General features: G+C 39.2%; 1 protein-coding gene across 1 annotated transcript in view; it reads right to left on the bottom strand.

Annotated features, from left to right (window-relative positions):
- CYSLTR1 (cysteinyl leukotriene receptor 1) overlaps nt 1-22,803 on the bottom strand; it is a 38,373-nt gene extending 15,570 nt beyond the window's left edge. The window contains exon 1 of the mRNA XM_006082823.3: nt 22,481-22,803. The gene's annotated coding sequence lies outside the window, so the exon portion shown is untranslated. The remainder of the gene's footprint in view (nt 1-22,480) is intronic.
- Nucleotides 22,804-24,217: the final 1,414 nt, after the last annotated feature.

The raw sequence follows: 24,217 nt of genomic DNA, 5'->3' as shown, positions 1-24,217 counted from the left end.
GAGGGAGAGGGATAGAGAGTTAGAAATATCGATGAAAGAGAAACATTGATCAGCTGCCTCCTGCACACCCCCTACTGGGGATGTGCCCACAACCAAGGCACATGCCCTTGACTGGAATCGAACCTGGGACCCTTCAGTCCGCAGGCCGACGCTCTGTCCACTGAGTCAAACCAGTTAGGGCTGATTAGTGACTTTGAGCATGTTTTCATGTGTCTCTTGGCTTTCTGAATGTCCTCTTTCAAAAAGTGTCTATTTAGGTCCTTTGCCCATTTTTTGATTGGATTTTTATCTTCTTTTTGTTAAGTTGTATGAGTTCCCTGTACATTTTGGAGATTAAACCCTTATTGGAGATAACATTGGCAAATATGTTCTCCCATGCAGTGGGCTTTCTTGTTGTTTTGTTGATGGTTCTTTTTGCTGTGCAGAAGCTTTTTATTTTGATGTAGTCCCAGTTGTTTATTTTCTCCTTAGTCTCTCTTGCTCTAGGATTTGTGTCTGTAAAGATATTACTACGACATATGTCTGCAATTTTGCTTCTTATGGAGTCTTGTAGGATTTTATGGTTTCCTATCTTACATTCAAGTCCTTTAGCCATTTTGAGTTTGTTTTTGTGTATGGTGTAAATTGGTGATCTAGTTCCATTTTTTGCATGTATCTGACCAAATTTCCCAGCACCACTTATTAAAGAGGCTGTTTTGACTCCATTGTATGCTGTTGCCTCCTTTGTCAAATATTAATTGAGTATAATGGCTTGGGTCAATTTCTGGGTCCTCCATTTGGTTCCATTGGTCTATATGTCTGTTCTTGTGCCAGTACCAGGCAGTTTTGAGAACTGTGGCTGGGTAATATAGTTTGATGGCTGGTATTGTGATCCCTCCAACTTTGTTCTTCTTTCTCAGGACAGCTGTGGCTATTTGTTTTTGATTTTTTATTATTCCAGATGATTTTTTAGAGAGTTTGTTCTAGATCTTTGAAATATGCCATTGGTATTTTAGTAGGTATCGCATTGAATGTATAGATTGTTTTTGGTAGTATGGACATTTTAATGATGTTGATTCTACCAATCCATGAACATGGTATGTTCTTACATTTGTTTATGTCTTCCTCTATCTCTTTTTTCAATGTCCTGTAGTTTTCCGACTACAGGTCTTTTACATCCTTGGTTAAGTTTATTCCTAGGTATCTTAATTTTTTTGGTGCAGTGGTAAATGGGATTGTTTTTTTTTTTCATTTCTCTTTCTGTGAGTTCATTATTGGTGTATAAAAAGGCCATAGATTTCTGGGTGTTAATTTTGTATCTGCTACATTGCCAAATTCACTTATTAGGTCTAGTAGTTTTTTGATGGAGTCTTTGTAGTTTTCTATGTACACTATCATGTCATCTGTGAATAAGGACAGTTTTACTTCTTTTCCAATTTGGATGTCTTTTATTTCTTCTTCTTGTCTGATGGGAATGGCTAGTACTTCTAGTAATATGTTGAACAGGAGTGGTGAAAATGGGCATCCTTGTCTTGCTCCTGTTCTTAGGGGAAATGGGTTTAGTTTTTGCCCATTGAGTATGATGTTGGCTGTAGGTTTGTCATATAAGGCTTTTATTATGTTGAGGTATTATCCCTCTATTCCCACTTTGCTGAGAGTTTTTATTAAGAAAGGGTGTTAGATTTTGTCAAATGCTTTTTCTGCATCGATTGATATGATTATGTGATTTTTGTCTCTCAGTTTGTTTATGTGATGTATCACATGTATTGATTTGCAGATACTGTACCATCCTTGCATCCCTGGAATAAATCCCATTTGGTCATGGTGTATGATCTTTCTAATGTATTGCTGAATTCGATTTGCTAGAATTTTGTTGAGGATTTTAGCATCTATGTTCATCAAGGATATTGGCCTGTAGTTCTCTTTTTTTGTGGTGTCTTATCTGGTTTGGGTATTAGGGTAATGCTGGCTTCATAGAAAGAGCTTGGAAGTGTGCCTTCCTCTTGAATTTTTTGGAATAGTGTGAGGAGACTAGGTTTTAGTTCTTCTTTGAATGCTTGGTAGAACTCCCCTGTAAAGTCATTGGGACCAGGGCTTTTGTTTGTTGGAAGATTTTTGATTGCTGTTTCAATTTCTTCGGTAGTTATCAGCCTATTCAGGTTTTTTGATTCTTCTTGTTTGAGTCTTGGGAGCTTGTATTTTTCTAAGAATATGTCCATTTAGTCTAGGTTGTCCTCTTTTTTGGAATAGAGTTGTTCATACTATTTTTTCATAATCATTTGTATTTCTGTGGGATTGGTTGTTATTTCACCTCTTTCATTTCTGATTTTGTTTATCTGGGTCTTCTCTCTTTGCTTCTTGGCGAGCCTGGCTAGAGGCTCATTAATCTTGTTTATCTTTTCAAAGAACCAGCTCTTGGTTTTGTTGATCTTTTGTATTTTTTTTTGTCTCTATTTTGTTTATCTCCTCTCTGATCTTTATTATTTCCTTCTGCTTACGCCAGGATTTTCTTGTTGCTCTCTTTCTATTTCTTTGAGTTGTAGGGTTAGGTAATTTATTACCATTGTTTTTTTTCTTTTCTTTTTTTTTTTTTGGTAGGCTTGTAGAGCTATGAACTTCCCTTTCAAGACTGCTTTCACTCTGTCCCATAGATTTTAGATTGTTGTGTTCTCATTGTTGTTTGTTACCATGGTGCTTTTTATTTCTTCTTTGACCTCTCTGGTAACCCAGTCATTGTCTAATAGCATGCTATTTACCTCCAGGTGTTGGATTTTTTAAATTGTTTTTATTGTAGTTGATTTCTAGTTTTATGCTATTGTGACCTGAGAAGATGCTTGATATGATTTCTATCTTCTTGAATTTGAAGAGACATTGCCTGTAACCCAATATATGGTCTATCTTTGAAAATGACCCATGTGCACTTGAGAAGAATGTATATTCTGTGGCTTTGGGGTGAAATTTTCTGAAGATGTCAATTAATTCCATCTGACCTAGTGAGTCATTTAGGATTGATGTTTCTTTGCTGAGTTTTGTTTAGAGGATTTGTCCAATGGTGATAGTGGGTATTAAAGTTCCCTACTATTACTGTATTACAGTCAATCTCTCCCTTGATATCCTCCTGAAGATTTTTTAAAAAATGTATTTGGGTGCTCCTGTATTGGATGCGACGTTATGACCATTTCACTGAATTCTTTCTCTGACATATCGCTTGCCTCCATTTCATTTACTTCCTTTTCTGACGATGCCTCCTTTTCTTTCATATGCGGGCTTTTTCTTTGTCTCCCTATGATCTCTCTTCTCCGGGTGTGTGGTTATGTAGGTCTCTCTCTCCTTTCCCTAGGTGAAATCTGACCTTTCCGTGAGAAGGTGCAGAGCTCATCCGATTCCTTGTGTTCACGTTTCTTGAGATCCAGTGTTCTTGGGTTTGCAGCTGGTCCCTGGGTGTTGTGGTTGTACAGTCCTAGGATGTATAGGCTTGAGGTCCTAATTTCTTAATGACTGCTGGCCAGTAACCACTCTTAGTAACTAGAGGTCACCTTCAGCCCTTGACACATTTTCCCCTTCTCTCTCAACATGGTTGTTTCCTTTCTTCCAGGACACAAGGAGGAAGATTTTTCTCTTCAAATATTTTTGACTTATAAACCTTATTTTAAAGGGCTCACCCTATTCAATAGTCTCACCCAGGATAATCTCCTTTTAAGTTAACTGAAAACCAACTTATTCATACACAAGAATGAAATCCCCTTATATTCATAGGCCCAACCCTACACTCCAGGGGAGGAGATTATACAGATCTGTACATAAAGGGGTAGGAATCCTGAAAGCCATCTTTGAATTCCATCTGCCAAAGAAGAAATGTCTAGAAGGGATTTTCTAGGGAGGAAATGTGGTCCAAAGCCAAGCTAGAAAAATCTGCAAAAATGTGGTAGCCATGGAAGTATGGACTTATAAATAGAAAAGTAAGGATAATTGATTAAGATGCTTCAGGTGGATGTTCATTTCATCTGAGACACCTTTTTTTTTTCCTGGCAAGGTAGGAGTGAAACACTATATTCTCCACATAAATGCTCCAATAAAAGAGGATTGTCAGAAATCTTTGCCTTGAGTCCTGATGAGATTGCTTTGATAAATTATAGCAAAGGTTGGGAATACAGCTGAAGATTTCCAGATAAAGGCAGAGTTTTGCAATGTTGAAAGAAGCTCTTAAAATAGGCACATATGCCACTAAAGAAAGCCCCTGTGAGAAAACAGAAGACCATCCAATTGTCCTTTAGTGTGGAGGAGCATATTGTACCTTATTTCCTTGAGTTTTTCAGAAAATATTAATGTAGTGACATTCTTCTCAGGAATACATACAGTTTTGAGACATTGAGAAGAACCTCTTCAGGTATCTATTCTTAGTAAATGTAGTGAATTGGGAGTAGTCTTTGACAATGCATGTAAATCGCACATTAAAAGTTAATTTAAACCTGGCCGGCGTGGCTCAGTGGTTGAGCATCAATCTATGAACCAGGAGGTCATGATTTGGGGTTGTGGGCTCGATCCCCATTCTGGGGCATGCAGGAGGCAGTCCATCAATGATTCTCTCTCATCATTGATGTTTCTATCTCTCTCTTCCTCTTCCTTCTTCTCTGAAATAAAATGATATATATATATATATATATATATATATGAAAAATTAATTTAATTGAACAAATCTCTTCTGGTTTTATTACACAATTAATGGCTTATTATTTTGTCATAAATAGAATAAAATTAAATGTCTGTTGTCTTGTCTAAATTACCTCAATGTATTAAATGATGAGCTAAACTTTATGAGGTTAAAACTGATAATTTTAAAGGATAAGGCTGAAAAACCAAATTGCTAAGTTTAACTTCTATATCTAGAAAGATATTGGTAAAATTTCAATATCAGTTTATATTAAATACTAAGAATTATAAGAAGAAATTAAGTTAGTTTTGTAAAGAGAAGAGCCCATCAGCCTTATTTAAAACTTTAAATTCTATATTTCATAACATACTCAATAATAAAGCAAAAAAGATGGTATAACTATAGAACTTAATACTTTATGCCTAATATTATATTATAATAATTCATTAAAAATATTTTATAAGCCTCTATTATTTCTATTTATCTACTGGGCTTAACTCTTCTTATCTGAAGCTCCTTAACACAGGCAGCTTGTCTCACTAATTTTTGTGTTCTCAGCAAGCTTATCTAGGAGCCTGAGACATGGTAAGCCCTCAAAGGTGTTACTGACTGACATTGAATTGGATAAGCTTATACTTGAGAATGACAACTGATCTGTGTTGGTCTTCTACTGATATAGCTGTATTTCACTGGGTTGGCCAGGGCCTACCACTCTTATTAATGTCATTGATAATAGGTAAGAAAACAGAATCATTTTATGCACATGTCACCAAATCAGGTGGGTGGGGGTTACAATTCTCAATAACTTTGAGAAATTTAATGAATTGGGAGATATAACTAAGATGAACGCTCAGCAAGTTTGTTAAAATACCAGTCAGGAAATGTTCTCTTTTGTTGAAGTAGAGCTAAAGAGAAAGGAAAAAAGATTGTGAGACAGAGAGAGAGACAGAGAGATAGAGAGGCAAAGGCAGACAGGAAGGAAATAAAGAACAAATAAATTAGGTCTAAGCATGGAAACAAGCTTCAGCTTGTTTATAAATGAGCAGCGAGGAGGTAGACCTGACTGAACACTGCCTTGATCATACCTTCTACCTCAGAATCTCCAGATTGCCTGTAGGAGAAAATGTAAATTTCATCACACTAGACTGTACTAAATTACTTCTTTGAGTTCCTTCTATTACTGTAAATCTATTGGCATAATATCAAACTTGATTCTCTGAGGGATATTCAATTTGACAAATTATACCAGTGATAATCTGGGAACTCTTTACAACACAAATTGGTAGGACAAAAAGTAATTTAGCAGTGTCCTGGTATTCAGGTTTTCATGAGAATTTGAGACCAGATATGATCACTGAGTGAGTCATATGAGAAGGGAGTGAGTTATGTTCCGAAGAAATTGTTAGGTGAACAAGTCATTAAAAAGGAAGTATGTGTCAGGATACTGAAAACAGTTCTTAAATAGTGGTACTCTGTTGAAGGAAGCTTTCAGAAGTGGCTGTAAAATCTCTGTTTTGGATTGAATGACTTAGTTTTATAGAATGTTAGAGCCAGAAGAGCACTTAGAAAACATCAAATACAACCACATTCCCTTCATGACCCAGAAAGATAAAAACAGAATTAGTGACAGAGTCAGGATGCCTGACTCACAGTCCAGTGCTATTTTCATTACACTACACTAGTAAGTTTCAGATTCTACAAGACCTGTCACTAAACACTGACATAAGACAGACTCATATACTGGGACAAATCATGGGATTTGAACAAACTGTTATGTAAAGGACTACACAATAAGCCAAGGACTGGTGCATTACTTTGTTCTTTCTTTGGTTATAATATGGGGGTACTGTTTATTGACTATTAGAAATTACAGATGTCTTTTAAAAAATTTTTATCTTCACCCAAAGATATGTTTTTATTGATGAGAGAGAGAGAGAGAGAGAGAGAGAGGAAGAAAGAGAGAGAGAGAAATATCAAGCAGTTGCCTCCTGTATGTGCCCCAACTGGGGATTGAACCCACTATCCTTTGGTTCATGGCACTATGTTCCAACCAATTGAGCCACACAGGAGAGGGCACAGCTTTCTTTTTAATTTTATTGTTTCTAATCTGTTGAGTCCTTATAATTTATGCCAAACTATTAATGTTAAAGCACAGTTGTGATCCTATCACTTTCCTTTCAAAGGACTTCAGTGACCTAATAAGTTGAACTCAAAGCATCATTCAAGACTACAATAATATTTTATCATAACCTTACAGAGTGACTTTCTAAGGTTTATGATTTATTAAAATAGTGTTCAGCAGCCTGGGTGTAAAAGAGAAAAAATGCAAATGCTTAAATTGATGTAATATTAGAGGGGTCCTAGAACAAATGTTATGGAAGAAAAATGGGGTAAAGGAAGTTAAGAATGCTACCTAAAGAATGGTTAAAAGTAAAACCATGAAGAAGTTTAGTAGATTGGGAGAAAATGGATGGACCAGGATACTGGAAAAGAGTCATTGAGGTTTAATAACTGGTGTAGTAGCAATAAGGAATGAAACAACTGAAAATCTAGGAGATTATAGTCAGAGAATGTACACTGGAGTTTAATATTTCAGTTGTGTGCTGATAAATAAGGCCCTAAGTATGATCATGGAATGAGTAACCAAGGTGGAATGTGAATGAATGTTTTTCCAAAAAAGATGATCAAGAAAATTTGAATTCAATTTGTTGGATTGATTGTTTACATGGGAGATGGAGTTACCAGGATTTAGGGTAGAAAGGAAGATTGCAAGCCAAATACCAAAATATTCAGTGAATTATAGAAAAAGAAGTCTGAGGTCAATAGATGATGACATTAATAAAGAGAATTAGAGGGTAGCATAGATGAATGGCTTGTACACTGTATGGGAATGCTGGAGTCCCAGGCATTCCTCATAAAGGGCCCAAGCATTCCTCATAAAGGGCCTGAACATGGACTTATTTGGACTCATTCTCTCTGAGTTTCAGCTGCTGGGACAGCAGCTTGAAAGGAACTGGAGACATACAGGGGAGAACTGTATTGTCTAGCATCAGGGTGAGTGCTTGGGTGGGGGAAGATTTCTGCCAAATAAAAGTGCTGGCAGAGGCCATTGTTCCTTTTCTGAGACCTGCACAACCACCACCACCACCACCACCACAGAGCCAGCAGGCATGTGCCATATCTGATTCTCCATACTGTTTGCCCTACCTTGGTGATTCCCGGAAACCCAACCCCACAACTTGCAGGCCCACCCAAGCCATTTCCAGTGGCTTTTCCATAAAAATGGCCTCTCTTGCCTCATGCTTTGGACTTTTCTATTAAGCAAGCAGCATCTGGCCACTGCATTTGCATACCTCTTGCTAAGTGGCCCCAGGCACTATTGGCAGTTGGCCTTGATTCACGCTTGGGCACCTTTAGGCTCAACACAAGTAGCAGCAATCTGCAGATTGCTCTGTAACTCATGCCAGGTGGCCCCAGGCAGGGCACAAACATTGGCTGTACCTGAACCTTCTGTGAGGCCCCAGAGCCAGTGTACCTGGTGGACAGCTTCAGACCGTGCCAGATTGCAACCCTACCATCTTCATGAGCAACACAGTCAAGGGGTGAACTTGGTGAGCACCAAAGCCCCACTGAAGGAAGTTCTGTTCCATAGGTTTGGCTCCTGCACAGTAGCTCCTCCACTGTAGTCACAGCTGGTCCTAGCAACTGATTGACCTAGGGGTCAATCCCTCTCAGTGATACCCACAGCAATCAGGGGTGCACCTGGAGCACTCAGTTCATGTGACTGGGAAGGCTGTGCCACTGGACCCTACAGGACACCTACTACACAAGGCTACTCTATCAAGTCTGGGAGACATAGCAGCTCTACTAAATACATACAAACATACATAAGGAAGCAGCGAAAATGTGGAGACAAAGAAAGAGGTAACAAATAAATGAGAGGAGAAATCATCAGAAAAAACTAAATGAAACAGAGGCAAGCATACTACCAGATACAGAGTTCAAAACAGTAGTTATAAGGATGCTCCAGGAACTTAGTGTAAACTTCAACAGCATGAAAAAAGGACCTAGAAATCATAAAAAAAGAAACATTCAGAAATGAAGGATTCACTAACTGAAATGCAGAATACATTAGGGGAAATTAACCGTAGGATAAATGAAGCAGAGAATCAAATCAGTGATTTGGAATATAAGGAAGCAGAAAACACCCAATCAGAACAGCAAATATAAAAAATAATCCAAGAAAATAAACATAGTGTAAGGAGCCTCTGGGAAAACTTCAAGTATACCGGCATTTGTATCATGGAGGTGCCGGAAGAAGAGAGAGAGTAAGAAATTGAAAACCTATCTGAAAAAATAATGACAGAAAATTTTCTTAACTTGGTGAATGAAATAGACATAAAACTCCAGGAAGTGCAGAGAGTCCCAAACAAGATAAACCAAAAGAGGCCCACATCAAGAAACATCATAATTAAAATGGCAAAGGTTAAAGACAAAGAGGGAATCTTAAAAGTGGAAGAGAAAAGCAGTCAGTTAGCTACAAGGGAGCACCCATATGACTGTCAGCTGATTTCTCAATAGAAACTTTGCAGACCAGAAGGGATTGGCAAGAAATATTCAAAGTGATGAAAAGCAAGGACCTACAACCAAGATTACTCTATCCAGAAAAGCTATCATTTAGAATCAAAGAACATATAAAAAGCTTCCAAGATAAGAAAAAGCTAGAGTTCATTATCACTAAATTGGTATTACATGAAATGTTAATGGGTCTTCTTTAAGAAGAAGAAAAAAAGGAAATAAAAAATATGAACAATAAAATGGCAATAAGTACATATCTATCAACAAATAAATCTAAAAGCAAAATAGATGAACAAGCAGAACAGAAACAGACTCATAGATACAGAGAACATTTTGATGGTTGCTAGATAGGAGGAGATTTGGGGACATAGGTGAAAAAGGTGAAGAAATTATGAAGTACAAATTGGTTGTTACAGAATAGGTACTGGGCCAGGCGACCTCAGGCTGTACCCCCCACCCCGCCACTGGGGGATCTGAGGCTGTGCCCCCCACCAGGCAGGGCTTGACAGGGGTCCTGAGGCTGCTCCCCCTCCCAGCACCAGCTGGGGGACCTGAGGCTGCTCCACCCACCCAGCAGGGCTTGATGGGGGACCTGAGGCTGCACACCCCCTGGCACCAGGCCAGGGGACCTGAGGTCGTGCCCCCTACCTGGTGGGGCTTGATGGGGGACCTCAGGCTTCTCCCCTTACACTGGGCCGGGCCAGGGGACCTGAGGCCGTGCCTCCTGCCCCGGTGCTGGGCTGGGGGACCTGAGGCCGCCCCCCCCCTGCCTGGCATGGCTTGAAAGGGGACCTCAGGCGGCTCTCCTGCCTCAGGCCAGGAAACCTCAGGCTGTGCCCCCCACCAGGTGAGACTTGACGGGGGCTCTGAGGCTGTGCCCCCCTCCCAGCGCCAGGCTGGGGACCTGAGGCTGTGCCCCCCACCCAGCGGGGCTTGAGCGGGACCTGAGGCCACACCCCCTGCCTGGTGGGGCTTAACAGGGGACCTCAGGCCGCACCCCCCACCCAGCAGGGCTTGATGGGGGACCTCAATGTGCGTCCCTGACCCCAGCCTGGGCTGGGGGACTTCAGGCCACCCCCCACCCCAGAACTGGGTTGGGGGACCTCAGGCTGCACCCCCCACCCTGGCACCAGGCCAGGGGACCTCAGGCCATGCCCCCCGCTTGGCAGGGCTTGACAGTGGACCTGAGGCAGCGCCTCCGGTGGTGCACCCCAGACTCTGACAGGAGGAAGATTTTCATATACATTTTACTAATTTTCTTTCATCTCTGACACTTCTATTATAGAGAAAGGGCAAATAGCAATATTAAAATGTTTCCTCTAATTAATCCCCTTTTAATGTGCACAAATTTCATGCACTGTGCCACTAGTATGGTCTATAATGTTCTAATAACTAAGTATGGTGTCAGATGGGTGTGAGATTTATCAGGATGATCACTTAGTAAATTATATAATGCTTAATCACTGAGGTTTATGCCTGAAACTAATATGATATTGTATGCCAACTGTAATTGAAAAATAAAAAATGAAAAATAACAAATTAAATAAAGTGGCACCAGGGAGCCAGGAGATATACAATGGATGCTCTAGCTCTCATAGTACATGCAATATATAAAAATAAGCAGCTTACTATTTTGGCTGTGTTAGCAAACATTTTTTTTCAGTTACAATTGACATTCAATATTACATTAGTTTCAGGTGCACAGCATAGTGGTTAGACATTTATATAACTTATGAAGTAATCTTCCAAAAAATCTAGAACCCCTTTGACATCATATGTATTTATTACAGTATTATTGTCTATATTTCCTTTGCTGTACTTTATGTTCCTGTGACTACTTTTTAAAAACTACTTTTTAAAAAATGTTTTAATTGATTTTTTTAGAGAGAGAGAAAGGGAGAGGGAGAGAAATAAACATTGATGTGAGAGAGAAACATCAATCAGTTGCCTCCCATATTCACCTGGACCAGGGACTGAATCTCCAACATGGGCATTTGCCCTGACCAGAAATCGAATCACTCTACTTTAGGTGCATGGGACCATGCTCAACCCACTAAGTCACACTGGCCAGGGCTGTGAATTTTGTAACTGCCAATTTGTACTTCTTAATCCCTCACCTTTTTTTTACTAACCCCAATACCCCTCCCACCTGGCAACCATCAGTTTGTTGTAAACAGTCTACTTTTGATGGTGAGGACAAAGTTTCTCTTGGGGTAGGGATAATTATTTGAAGAGATTTAGGATGTAGGAGCACTTATAATGCTGAGAGTGTTCCAGAGGGCAAAGTGGGAAAAGGATTAGTAGAAATGTTATATGTGGAAGGAAGAATTAGGAGGGAGGAAGTACAGGTTATTCTCAGGATGTTAGAACCTTAGAAAGCAGTTGACCACAGAAGTCGATGGTTCAACTACAGGATTCATTTTTCTGTTTCTAGTTACTTCGTGTTTCTACTTCTTTTTACTTTTTGTTAGACTCATTTCTTTATTTGTCTAATCTCTACTACTAAATTATAGACTTTTTTAGAACAAAAACTGGGTATAATGAATATGAATACTTTCTATAGAATCTATCAAGGAGCATTACATTTGGTGCCCAATAAATATGTTAAATCAGACTAACTTATTTCAAAATTGCTTTATTGAGGTACATTGGATCTATAGTTCATTCATTATAGTAATTTTTTATTTTTTCTTTGGTGTAAGTTTTAAAAAAATACATTTTTATTGATTTCAGAGAGAGAGAGGGGAAAAGAGCTAGAAACATCAATAATGATGAGATGCCACCTCCTGCATGCCCGCCACTGGGGATCAAACCCCCAACCTGGCATATGCCCTGACCGGAAACCGAACTGTGACCTCCTGGTTCATAGGTCACACTCAAACACTGAGTCATGCCAGTTAGGCCCTTTGGTGTAACTTTTAAAACAGTAATGTTTCCCCCCCCCCCCCAGAACATCTTACCAAAGCAAAAAAGTACAACGTTGCATGAGAGCGAAATTTCTAAATTTAAGCTGCTTGTTCCTCATTCAACTAAAGTGACATGCAAGTCTGACAGCAGAATTATGATTTACTGTGGGTCAGATAAAAGTGGGTTCAGTAGGTTCAACTATATTGCAAGTTCCTTGAGTGGTTATATCTTTATGTTTTCGTTTTCCTATTTTACTTCCCCTTATACTTCTCCATGTTTCTTCTAGAGTGGTTAGCATAGTGCTTTCACTAGCAGGAACATAATGGACAGCTAGTGAAATTCTATGCTATTCTCTTTTAATAAAATATTATTGAACCATGTCTGTAAAATATGCTTCTTCTTATTCCAAGAATAGGTGTCAGTTTGAGCCAGAAGTAGTCTTTCTGATCCTGTTCCAATGAATTTTTACATGTGAAAAGCTGAATCCTGAGGATGATAGTAGAATGGTCATGACTTGCTCAAGAGCACATAGCTAGTAACAAGGCAGCAAGTAGAATCCAGGCTTTACAGTCATCAGTCTGCTGCCCCAATACCAGCTCTTCCTTTTGATTTCCCTTCATCAATAACAGATTTCCTAGATAGTCAATTGAGGTTGTCAGAGTGCAACCAAAATCTGTGACATGCAAGTGTATGGTGTTTAGTTTTTGCTTCTCTCTTTCCCTTCAAGAATTTATCAATTTCCATGGCATAATATGATTGCTTTCATGTGGATAACTCAAAATCTTCCACCCTGGCCAGTGTGTCTTAGTTGGTTGGGTGTCGTCCTGTACATCAAAAGGTATCTGGTTTGATTACTGGTCAGGGCACATGCCTGGGTTGTGGTCTCAATCCCCAGTAGGGGGCATGCAGGAGGCACCCACCTGATGTTTCACTCTCACAGCAATCTCTCTTTCTCTCTCTCAAAATCAATAAAAAATCTTTTAAAAATATCTCCATCTCAGCTACAAAATACTCACTTTAACACTAGTCTCTCATTTTCAACTGCCTATTAGATTGCTTTTCTTGGATCACATGCCTTGTTCTTTTCAAATGTTTATAGACAAATATATGTTTTTCCCTCCAAAATCAACTTCTCCCACTAATTTTTCTTTTCTTTTTCATGGACATGAATAGTCTTCCAGTCACTGAGGCACAGAACCTGGTAATTATATTTGATGCCACTCCAACCTGATCTCATCCCTTTCATGCAAATTCCAAGTTCAGTTCATTCTTTTATTGTAGTATCTACTGATTCTCGCTCTTCCACCAAATCAGTTCAGGTTTCTTATTACATGACTAGAGGACCGGTGCACAAAAATTTGTGCACTTGGGGGTCCCTCAGCCTGGCCTATGCTCTCTTGCAGTGTGGGACCCCTCGAAGGATGTCCACCCCAGTGGGGACCCTCACCCCATGGAGGTTTGGCCAGCCTGGATGAGGGACTGATGGCTGTTTTCAGGCTGGCCACATCCCCTTTAGGGTGGGGGATCCCCACTGGGGTTCCTGGCCAGTCTGGGTGAGGGGCTGAGGGCCGTTTTCAGGCTGGCCAAGCACCCTGGCGACTTAAGCTCCCAGCCTCTCCTTTTTTTCTTTTCTTTTCTTTTTATTCTGGAATTTATTTACCTTCTATAATTGAAACTTTGTTGCCTTTAGCGGAGGCCTGTGGAAAGCTTGGCTTCCTCCATTGCCAGGGGCAACCCACTCCTGCTCGCTCCAGCTCCATGGCCACAGCTGGCTGAAAGCAGGTATCTGGGGTTTATTTACCTTCTATAATTGAAACTTTGTTGCTTTCAGTGGAGCTCAGAGCCGGGCCGCGGCAGGCGGGGAACCTTGGCTTCCTCCATCACTGGAGCAAGCAAGCCTCCTGCTGGCTCCAGCTGTGTGGCTGCTGGCCGCCATCTTGGTTGGGTTAATTTGCATATAGTCACTCTGATTGGCTGGTGGGCATGGCTTAAGGCGTAGCAAAAGTACGGTCACTTTGCATGTTTTTTTATTAGTATAGGATTCCTTGGCTAGGTGAAGATACTTGAACTATGCATCCTTTTTCACCATTACATGTAAGGTCAAAGAGGTGAACTTGGCAATTTCCTACTTATAATTCAAGATTCAAGTTGAAGTTATCATTCTCTACAAATGCTCCATTGTTCATGGTTCTATTATCTTTACAGTGCTGTAATTACTCATTTTGCTTACAAATCTGTCATACCCATTTAGATGGTGAGCTCATTAATGATAGTGAGTCTGCTTTATTAATTTTTGCTCTCTTCCTCTCTTAATTGAGCAACTTTGAAAAAGTAACTCCCTGGTATTAGGTGCTTTTTGAGTAATAGAGTATTTAACTCCCCATGGTGAGTGAGGTCTATGAGGTCTAGGGAGAAGTATGTTTTTGTGTGTGGAAATGTAGATGCTATTGTGCAAGGATCTAGATAATAGTGTAAAGTGGAAGTGAAATGTGGACACCTCTAAGAGGGTAGAGTCTATCTAAAAAACCCTGTAAAATCTAAAAGAGTATAAGGGACCATGACTTGTGAATAGACACTTTATAAATCACTGGAGAAGAAAGGAATGGGGGTAGGCAGATGAATCCACACATTTAGAAAGAAATAGAAGGCAAGGAGCTTAAAACAAAGAAAGGCAAAAGTGTTCTGGTGGGGCTGAAGGAGAGTTCAAAAGTGGTCTGAGCCAGAGATTTATGAGAATCTGAAGACCGTGACAATAAGTTCTGGGTAAAACTAATTATGGGTGTTTTTAATTCAGTCAACAGGAGAGACTGAAAGATTAAATCAGTATTCAGATGTATTTTTATGACTCTGTTAAATTGAATGACTCCCCAAGACTTCCTTTACCTTTCTAGTAAATGTTAGCATGCACCGGATGGTCTGTATGTATTGGAGTACTGCCAACAGAAGGGGGGTGATGAGGGCAGCGCCAAAGCAGAAGAGGAAGTGGGGGAGGTTGCAACTCAAGGCTCAGCTTTCTAAGGCAGATACTTCTTCCACTTTTGCTGAGCAGTGGCCAGATGCAGGAAACTTGGTTATCATGAGGGTGCAGCTCATGGGGCCCTACTTTTATTTGGTCAACTCCCCAATACCCCTTTTTCTTAATCTCCATGTATCCTATTATTGTCAAATGAAAAAAGTTAGTTGTGCTCTTCAGCCCAAAAGGCTGAGCTCAGGAAGGTGAGGGACAATGCCCCCCACCCCCAGCTTTATTGAGGTATAATTGATGAATAAAATTGTAAGATATTTAAAGTGTACAATGTGATGATTTGACAGATATCTACATTATGAAGGGGTTATATCCAAGTTAATTAACTGGGACAATGTTTTATTAATTTTTTAAAATATATTTTATTGATTTTTTACAGAGAGGAAGGGAAGGGGACAGAGAGTTAGAAACATGGATGAGAGAGAAACATCCATCAGCTGTCCCCTGCACAACCCCCACTGGGGATGTGCCTGCAACCAAGGCACATGCCCCTGACCGGAATCGAACCTGGGACCTTTCAGTCCGCAGGCCGACACTCTATCCACTGAGCCAAACCGGTTACAGCTTTATTAATTTTTTGATACGCAGGTATTTGTTGGATGGATACATGAATGGAGAATCACCAAAGAAGAGTATTTTGAAAACAAAGCACTATAAAAATGCAAATTGTTATGTTTCTCTTTCCTGCTCATACTGGGCTGAGCTCAGGTTCCACTTCCAGACACCAATTTTGATCACCCCATTCTACATTTGTATTTCTATTTTTGAACTTGTATTGTGTTTATAGCTTGTACCAATAATATGGCATTCAGCATTCTAATACCTTGTATTATATCTTTTTAAAAATATATTTTATTGATTTTTTACAGAGAGGAAGGGAGAGGGATAGAGAGTTAGAAACATCGATGAGAGAGAAACATCGATCAGCTGCCTCCTGCACACCCGCTACTGGGTATGTGCCCGCAACCAAGGTACATGCCCTTGACCGGAATTGAACCTGGGACCCTTGAGTCCACAGGCCAACACTCTATCCACTGAGCCAAACCGGTTAGGGCTTGTATTATATCTTTTAATGCGTAGGAATCTTGTCTCCCTAAGTAGATTGTGAACTACCCTAGGACAAAAAGAAAAAGTCCAGCCTTTTTCTTTCTTTAACTCTGTGCATCCAAAGCCTAGCCTATTACAATGTTTCACACATAGAAAAATGTGCAATAAATGTTAATTGAGTGATTGGTTATTGATTGACTGCAGCAAAGCTATACATCTTCCATGGGGTTTTAATCTATAAACAACCAGGCTTCTACTAATGATCTCAGTGGCTTTCCTCCATGTAATAAAAGATTGAGGGAAAAGGAGTAGAAAGACCCTCCTGTCATCACTGTAGCCTTATTATCACAATAAGTAGCTTTTTCACTTGGCTTTTTCAAGGATATGCTTAGCAGCATCTTCACTGGTACTAGAAACTACAGGGGAGTTGGTAGTGTACTGCTGACAGTTCTAAGATGTTTCCTCTCTAGTAGTTTATTCATTCTTAAGGGGAGAACATCACACTCATCAAATTGGGCCACTCTGTTGTCAGTTGGATTCCAAACACAGGACAATGCCAAGTCCAAAAAGGACTTGGACTATGACATTCAGAGCTAATAACACAGTGTGCCCAATGTATAGTACTGTGACAAATATTTATTCTGTATCATCAGAATTAAGTGATGCATAAGAAGAAACTTGAAGGGAAATGCAAATCACAAAATAGCAATAGATACCTTGAGGAGTGTATGAGTGTGGGTGGGAATGCACAGTGGAAGAAAAGGTCTATCCTTAGTCCGAGTGATATAAATATGTTATAGACATATAGCTTATATACATCTGCAATTATGGTAAAGCACTAACTAGAGGGCCTACCTTCTTCCAGGGATACATGAATAAGTTTCTAGTTAATTACCAGAAACTTGGAATCCTTGTAAGTTCTGAGGCCATTGCTCATAGCTGACTCTGAGGCCTGCCCCTAACTTCTTGGTATTTAGATGCCTGGATCTTGGAAGCAAAATAATTATTCTCTAGGAGATTGCTTTTATTGAAGGCCTTTGTCTTAAACAAGAATTAAAATTTAGTTTAAACATAAAGGGCAACAAATTTTGAATGAAAAAAAAAAGCTTTTGATATCTTCTGAGGCCTGAACTTCATAGGAATTTCGGAATAAGTACCTCAGATGTGTCAGAGATGTTTGTGTGCTGTTTCTGTTAACTTTATTCCATGTATCATGTTGAATCCATGACAGTAGAAAGACAACACTATATAAAAAAAGAAGCTGTTAATATGAAATAGATGAGAAATCTTAAGTTGTATATGTTAGACATCTCAAAATGTGATTCCAAACTGGATTTTTTTCCTTTTTAGGGAAAAGTGGTTGATAGAAAATTAAAGAAAGCCTGACTATGCCAAGTTTAGATCTCAGCTCCTTTTTCCTTTTCCATCAGCCACATTTCAGTAGGCGCTCAAATGTCTGGGATATATTGACTCAATAAACAAGCTAAATAAATAAGATAATTACATTTTATTCATCAAAAGGAAAACAAACTCTGTTTAAGTGCTCAAGGGTCTATGTTTATTTTTCTGCTTTGTCTCTTTCTCCCTATTTTATAGCAGGGCCCCGCCTTAACTTCTTCTAAATATTTATTGATTTTTCTTTCTCTTTTCTCTCTTATGAATTTCCCTCTAAATGCAGAAGCAAAACTGGTGGGGCACAAAGAATGGAGAGGTCATGATAAGATGAGATGAAATGAGGAAGCAGGGTGAAGAGTTTTGTGATGCATGACTTATGTTTAAACAGTGGTCTTCTCTACCTACCTATAAAGAGTTCTCAATTGAAGGCAAAAATAATTGTCAGTTGATGGTGTTTTAGTACCAGTATTGTAACATGAATTACAGGACTTAAGATGTCTGGATTTATAATCTGGTTAAATGACTTCCTTTGTTGTCTTTTCTGTAAGAATAATGATGTACCACTATCTGCTATGAGTCTATCAACAATCAACAATCAATACAAATCAACAAATTGGTATTCTGATTCATGAATCACTTTTGTAGGGTTGGTTAGCATGAATCTGTCTCCTGGACGTTTGCTCATCCTATTGAACTGGAAAATGTTTCTCACTGGCTTTCAAATTATACCTTGTAGACATCTATGTAGCCTGAAACCCAAATAACATTGGTTTGAGGGATAAAAATGACTTTAGGTCTTTGTATTTTATGGAGAGACACATGCACTTTACTTACCTATATATTCTGGGAACCTGATTTGTATTATAAACAAATTGGTGGTTGGACAAGTGGCTTTAGGACAGAGCAGTGAAAGATTGTGTTACATTCAGAACCTGATGTAAAAATTGTTTTGAACCTTACGATGTAATCCTGAGAACAATGGACATAATGGAAGTAATAGCTAATGAATAAATATGGATAGTGTTTTCACAGAAATACTTCTTAAATACTACTCTTAAATATTTTATTCCTCTCTCTCTAAAATCAATAAAACATTAAAAATAAATAAATAATAGGTAACTAAAATTCAGGTATTGTAAAGTTAGTGGTTACCAGAGGGCTGGCTCCTACTGACATGTCCAAGGAGTTGGATGGCATTGCTGATACTTAGAGTGAGGCTCCTGGTATAGAGCTATAGTGTTGTAAGCAGAAAGTAACTGGCCCCACTCCCTCCATATGCTATCAAATTTGTTGTGTATTTTATTAACTTGGAATGGACTTTAAACAAAACCCTTTAGTAAGGTGGTTTATATTTTCAAGTTGCTTTCATATTTGTATTTATTATTTTAATCATCTAAAATATTCCTATAAGCTCATTACTACATTTGGTACATGAGGAAACCAAGAAAAACTGATGCTTAGTAATTTGCTAAAGACCACATAGCTGATAAAAGTAGAATGAACTCCCAGCTATCCAGGCTGTTTACTTTCCACTGAAACCTGAGCAGCAAGGTAGTTTAGAGCAGCCACTGTTAAGTTGCAGCGTTTATGATAGAGTTCAAACTAGAAGATTGCTTGAAGCAAAAATTCTCCATGTTTGCTTATGTTAGAGTAACTTAATATTTATTGATTGTTCATGGTGTTGATAAAGCATGATGCTAGTTATTGTTGGGAAGGGGAAATTTAAAAGAATAAATAACTTGATACCTTTTCTCAAGACGCTTGGTATCTTTTGAGAATTGTATTTCTGTACCAGAATAGTGAGAAACTAGGAAAATTCCTAAGTAAGTGGATGGAATAGGAAACGGAGACAAGGAAATTAAACAAGCTAAACTATTTGGACAGCTGCAGTTGGCTTGTAAATAACGTCATTATCTTCCCGAAACCATGGACACTGAAGGCAAATGGTTAAAGCCTCCTCAATTAGAGAATACAGGAAAGGAGGGGCTAAGGGGAAAGGAAAAAGGGCAGTTTTATTTTATTTCCTAAAGAGAAAAGCCAGCAGTCTCAGGGCTTGGCAAGATAAAGTTGCCAAGTACTTCTCATGAATTCTGGGAAGGCCACAGCAAAGTAAAATGGCACCTTGAGAATTAATCTGTACCAAAATATCCGGCAAAGGAATTTTAAAACCTATAAACAAAAAGGAATAAAATATTAAAGCTCTACCAGGTGGGGACTTCCCGAATTAGTTGGGAAGTCAATCTGCACCTTATAGGGCAGGTATATTTTGATAAATTTGCTTGCTTTGCTTCTTTAATAAATTTGCTTTGTTATAAAGAAATCATTTGCTATCACTTGTTTGAAGTCTTTAATGCAAGACTGACAAGAACCAAGAAGGGCACAGCCCTCCCCCTCCAACTCACAGGGGCTGTCAGATAACACCTTTTCTGGTGTTTTGGGGTGCCTATAACATTTCTGTGGTTCTTATTTCTGAAGACCCTCTTCTTCCTCTGGCCTGAAAATGTAGAAACTGCACAAATTTCAGTCCTTGGTCATCTCTTAGATTTACTTTCTCTAAGTTGAGCCATTTTTATGGCATTGGCTATCAATCATACTCCCCAGATTTAACTTTGGCCTGTACCTCTTACCCATTACTTACCCATTACTTACATTCAGGGCCATTATTTCCAACCATCCATAAGACATTGTTTCTTGGAATTTTTGCCATCTCCTCAAACTCAATAGGTCAAAACAGAACTAAGCATGTTCTACACTCCCCATTTATATCCCCAACTTACCTGATTCTAGGAATAGCAGTAGCATCACAGATATCAAAGGTTCAAAATTTCAGAGATATTGCTGACTTATTACTTTCTTATGCTGCCTTATCTAATCATTCACCTACTTCCATCTATTATTCCTTTTAAATGTTTCTTGAGTTCTTATAAAGTCAATTTCCACTGCTATCAATCTAGCCTAGAGCTTCATTAAATTTTACTCCCATCTCCATTTTTCTCAAGGTGTAGTCAGAACTATGAAACTCTGTCAGATTCATATTCTCAAAATGTTTTCATCACTTATTCAAAGTTTGCTAATAAGATTTCCCATTAAAAAGTGCCTGGAATTCAATGTCTAATAATCTTGTCTTAAATTTCTATCCAAATTCATTTCCTGTTATTCTTCAACTCAATCCCTTTATGTAACAGATCAGGCTCCTTGGTGTACCCTGCAGGTACAACAGTAAGTTCCTCAAAGGCAGGAACTACCACTTACCTTGCTCTGTGCCACAAACTGTATTGAGCTTAACCAATACTTATTTACTGGATTGCAATGTATTTGAGATATTGTCATAAGAACATAAGAAATAGCAAAATGGGTCAAAGTAGTAGTCCAAGCAGAACTATAGTTTTTGGGAGATTATGATAGCTTTCTTCCATGACATTAAATGCACAAGGTTGAATATGTACCTTAAGGAAATCGTTGCCATTTCCTTAATCCAGGGATGGGGGATCTTTTTTTCTGCCAAGGGCCATTTGGATGTTTATATCATCATTCACAGGCCATACAAAATTATCAACTTAAAAATTAGCTGGCTATATTTGATTAAACATTTAATTAACTCACCCCTAATGCCTTGGCAGGGTCAGACTAAATGATTTTGCAGGCCTTAAAAAGACCGCAGGCCAGACGTTCCCCACCCCTGCTTAATTCCTTATTATCACCAATGATGCAGCAAAGGCAGATTTATAATTTCCTGCACCGTGGAAAAAATCTTGATTTTATTCCAGATAACTAGTTTCTAAACACATCAAAAGTTTGATTAAAGGCAGGAGGAATAAGGTACTAGAAAATGAAATTGATAGTTCTACATTAGGAAGACACAGAAACGCTGGATTGACTGGACTTAATCGGCAAACTTTCTTTAGCCTACCATTCTTTTGGGGCTCACTGGCTCCCAGGCTGGTTTATTTTATTTGCAGGAACTGATGGGCATACCATGCAGTCTCAAGTCCAGGTTTAGTTATATTTTGTTTTTGAATAATCACCTGATAAATATATGGTGTCATGGCCTCTCTCTGGATTTCAAAGCAATCAGATCACTGGAAGGCAGAAAAACTGAATTAAAAATTCTAGGACTTTTCTTTTTTTAGCTACTGATGGAACCCACAAACAATTTCTTTACCCCTGAAAACAGCTTCTTTGCTGCTAAGTAGAAGAATGTGCCTGGCCAACGATTTTAATTAAAATGTATGAAGTGTTGGCTCTGTAAACCTGGTTTATGTCAGATATGTCTAAGATACTAAATAGACCATGCAATTTCCTTATAGTTCTGAGAGCTTTCTATTTTCAGTCTCTAGTCATAACTTGCCAATTTCTAGTTATGTGGTATGTTTACAGATTATTTCTTAGCCTCTCTGAGTCTATTTCCTTATTTTCAAAACAGGGATAGTAACACTTACCCCATCTAAATTGCAGAATATTGAGAGGTTCAAGTGGGATAATTAATGTTAAACTACCAGATAATTCTTCACTGGTTTACCTTCAGCAGTCATTATAAATTTTCTTTCAACAGTGAAGGAAACTGCCACTACAGATTAGAGAAACTCCATTAAGGCCTTAAAATAGGATTTTGAAATATGCCCCACATTTCCAACTTAATTGCACAGGTGCTGGAAGCTGGGGGAATGTATTCACTGTATTTTGCCGCATTGAGCCCCTACCTAGCAGAAGCACTGAGCAGACTGATTGGATTATCAAATCCCTGACCAATAAAAAAGGCAGAAAGAATTCAATTCATACTGGTAGCCTAATTTAAGGCAGGTAGGGTAGATCCCCAAACTCCCAGAAATTTGTTGAAATCAACAGAAATTTACTACATACAGTTCTAGTCCTAGCAATGAAACATTGAATATCCTTACCTGCTAAGTTCAAGGTTGACACTTCAGGGTCCTTTTGAACTCACTCTCAGAAGCAAACTCCAAGTCTTCAGTAAATCCAATCTACCTGTTTCTTGGAAAGCTAAGCCGTCATTGGTGATCTCCACAGTGAATCTAAATAATCTAGACAAGCGCAGTTCAGTCACAGGACGCCTGCTCTTTAGGCAAGTTTCTTTGAAAAGATGGGTTGCTGTTGTTTTTAAGAGCAGAGAGGGTAGAGCACATGTCAGCCAATGTATACAGATTCTTCTTCCTCTTTCAGATTAGTTTTCAAACTGTTTTAAGTAAGCCTAAATTTTACTTCTCTGGTGCCAAATGGGGGAGGGGAAAGAAGGGGGAGGGAAGAAGAACAGAAACTGGAGACTTGCAGGTTATTTTGTGTGTAAATGAGCTTTTATCCCTAGCTCCAGCAACAGAATCTTCAGGAAGTCACCCAGCTGCTCTGAGATGGGAAGCAGGAAGGAATATATTCTGTCCAGCTTAGTTCTCTCTGACTTTTATGACTTGGGGGTGGTTAGACTATTTGTAGGCGGAGAAAGATAATCCTACCAGTATATAGTAATTTGTCATTATGTGAAACTTGATCTTAAGCAAGATAAATTAATTCTCTCTCTTTCTCTCCCTCCCTCATTTTTGACACTCATGGCTCTGTCCACATTCTAAAAAGGCTTTTCTTTGCTGGTGCCTTATGTCCTGGAAAATAACTGCCTTAGTTTGAGCTTGGTTTTCTGAAATCCCCATGACAATACATTGCCTCCACTGAATTAAAAGTGGTTTGTTTTCTGTCACACTGAGAATAGTCTGGAATGTTTGGGGTTGTTTTCAGTGGTTCTGTGTTAGGATTTTGGAAGCTAGGATAATGCTCTTGACCTTTGGCTAGGCTCTGGGGTGTTGTTAGAGCTATGAGATGCTCTGTATGGCTTCTGGAAGATAGGGACATGACAATATGCTACATGCTGATTTGAGTTTGGTGTAGCATCTTGATGTTGTGAACCAAATGAAGAGACCCTGATGTGAGTTTTTTACATCAATTATATTGAGTTATATTATACTAGAGGCCTGGTGCATGACATTTGTGCATTGTGGCGGGGGGTGGGGGGGTGCCTCAGCCCAGCCTGAGCCCTTTTGCAGTCCAGGACCCCTCAGGGGATGCCCACCTGCTGGCATAGGCTCTCTCCCCACACTGCCATGAGCCCTGCTTCTGACTGAGCAGCGCTCCCCCTGTGGGAGTGCACTGACCTCCAAGGGGCAGCTCCTGCATTGAGTGTCCCTGGTGGTCAGTGCACATCATAGCGACTGGTAGTTCCACTGTTTGGTCGATTTGCATATTAGGTTTTTATTATATAGGATAAGACGGTCTATATGGGGATAGGCATATTTATGCTAATTTTAACACTTCAAAAACATGTCTGGATAATTAATAACTAACTTGATTGTACTCAGTAAAACATGAGCCCAGTAACAGCCCTTTGGCCTGTTACATGCTGCAGGAACAAAGCCATTTATCTAGTGTCTGCATCTGTAGATACCAGCATTATCTCACACCCAACCTGACACCAGGGCTCTAAGGTTTCTGAAATATTCATCTTTGTTCATAGAATTCTTGGTTGTGGTAGTGGTTGGAGGAAAAGGCCAACAAACCAAATCAAAGGGGTAGATAATATTTGGATCCAAGACCAGACACTTTAATCATCTCTGGGGAGTTTTACTAACTAAAGG

This window comes from Myotis lucifugus, unplaced genomic scaffold (genome assembly GCF_000147115.1).
Source record: "Myotis lucifugus unplaced genomic scaffold, Myoluc2.0 scaffold_4, whole genome shotgun sequence".
Lineage (NCBI taxonomy): Eukaryota > Metazoa > Chordata > Mammalia > Chiroptera > Vespertilionidae > Myotis > Myotis lucifugus.
The sequence above is the reverse complement of the archived record's forward strand: the minus strand, read 5'-3'. Positions and strand labels throughout refer to the sequence as shown.